Below are 2,431 nucleotides of genomic sequence, written 5' to 3' on the forward strand. Positions count from 1 at the left end.
CATTTAAAGGGAGAACATAGAGGTAATTAAAAGGGGGTCTGGGGAAGTAAAAAAAGAGAGGACAAAGAAAGGCTGGGAAAAATGGAAAATTACAGAAGGGGTTAGTGGAAAAGTACTGAAAACTGTTTGGTAATGTGGGTTGGGACACAGTACATTTTGCAGCTTAGCAGCAAAGACTTAGCACAGGGGCTGGGGCCACCTTTAGGGACTGTCATGGTCTGAATGTCTCCCCAAATTCACGTGTTGCAACTTAATCACCAATGTGGTAGTGCTAACAGGTGGGGCCATCGGGGGTGATTAAGTCATGAGGGTGGAGCCCTCATAAATGTGATTAGTGACCTTATTAGTGACTGGAGGTAACTAGCCCCCTTTTGCTGTTCTGCTCTTCTACCATGTGAGGATACAGCATTCTAGGCACCATCTTGGAAGCAAAGACAGAGGCCCTCACCAGACACTGAACGTGCTAATACCTTGATCTTGGACCTCTCAGCCCCCAGAACTGTATGGAAATAAATTTCTGTTCTTTTATAAATGACCTTGTTTCAGACATTTTGTCATATCAGCACAAGCAGACTAAGACAGAGACACAGTCTAGTATAGGCAGAAGCCAGGCTGAAGTCTGGTCAAGTCTCCTAGCACAGTGTTTGGGCAAGTCCTTTGTGCTATGTGAAAGTTCACAGTTCACAACTCCCTCCTGCTGCATAGCCTTCCTATTGGGGCAGTTAGAAGGCTGTGGATCAGGAAGTTTGGAGGATTCCTGTCCTTTCTTTCCAACCCCAGTGGGCGATGGGAGGGTCAGGGTGGACCTCACTTAGCCAGGCTCAACTTGAAAGACCCTGCACCTATTTCTGCCTTTATTTCAGAGAGTGGCTGGTCATGCAATAGGTGAAGGACAATGTTATTGAAAAAAGACTTCCAAGGATGCCCCCAACTGCTGCAGAATTTGCTGAGGTGATTGTTTTCATACCCTTTAACTGTTGGAGATCATCAGGGATGCTCCTAGAACAACAGATGCTGCTGTGGAGGCTCCAAGATAGTTGAACTGCTAATGTCCTAGGTCCCTGTGCTCTGCCACTGCTTTGCTCAAGCTGGAGCCTAAGGCAGGGAGGGATGGAACCAGAGAGTTGTTCTGGCTGTCGTTCACCCAGGCTGACCCATCCAGAGACCCAAGTCCTGTCCAGAGCCCAGTGAGACTGACTGTCTCATGAGTCTGTCTCATGGCTGTGTCCTTGGCCAGCCACAGCCACTCAAATCTGCTGAGAGGGAGAGATAAGTATGAACCTGTTGGTCTTGTCCTCTCTTGAAGCAAATAGCAGGCTTCCTGTAAGTAAGCCACAGGTGGCTCTGCCCACACATATCTGCCTCGCTGTAGTGTACGAAGACTGTGCAAATATCTCACTGACATTCAGCTTTCCTCCTTACTTGCCTCTCCACCTGAATATGGCTGTCAACGAGCTCACTGCTGCCCGCTGAGCAGGTCCTGTATGCTGGTTGGCCAATGAGGAAATGGGTCCAAGGTGGGCCAACTGGCCTCCAGGAGACCAGTTGTACCCAATGTCTTTGTGAGGAAACCCCTTGAGCTACAACTTAACAGAACAGATTGGTTCCCACAGTGCAGTTGACAGAAATATCTTGCCAGGCTAGACTTCTTTCTTCAGTAAGACAGCACCACCCCACCCACAGCTGTAAGCACAGCTGATTTCTTTTGAAAAGAGAGGATTGTGGCCGGGCGCGGTGACTCACACCTGTAATCCCAGCACTTTGGGAGGCCAAGGCAGGTAGATCATCTGAGGTCAGGAGTTTGAGTGCAGCCTGACCAACATGGTGAAAACCCTGTCTCTACTTAAAAATACAAAATTAGCGGGACGTGGTGGCTCATGTTTGTAATCCCAGCCACTTGGGAGACTGAGGGAGGAGAATCACTTGAACCTGGGAGGTGGAGGTTGTAGTGAGTCGAATTTGTACCATTACACTCCAGCCTGGGCAACGAGAACAAAACAACGTCTCAAAAAAAAAAAAAAAAAAAAAAAAGAAAGAGAGATTGAGAGAGGAAGAGAGAGAGGTTTGTTTTTTTGTTTTTTTGTTTTTGAGACGGAGTCTCGCTCTGTCGCCCAGGCTGGAGTGCAGTGGCCGGATCTCAGCTCACTGCAAGCTCCGCCTCCCGGGTTCGGGCCATTCTCCTGTCTCAGCCTCCTGAGTAGCTGGGACTACAGGCGCCCGCCACCTCGCCCGGCTAGTTTTTTGTATTTTTTAGTAGAGACGGGGTTTCACCGTGTTAGCCAGGATGGTCTCGATCTCCTGACCTCGTGATCCGCCCGTCTCGGCCTCCCAAAGTGCTGGGATTACAGGCTTGAGCCACCGCGCCCGGCCGAGAGAGAGGTTTGTTACCACAAAGACCGGGGCTGGCTTTGGCAGGCCAGGGCTAGTTGTG

This window comes from Macaca mulatta, chromosome 4, assembly GCF_049350105.2.
Source record: "Macaca mulatta isolate MMU2019108-1 chromosome 4, T2T-MMU8v2.0, whole genome shotgun sequence".
NCBI classification, from domain to species: domain Eukaryota; kingdom Metazoa; phylum Chordata; class Mammalia; order Primates; family Cercopithecidae; genus Macaca; species Macaca mulatta.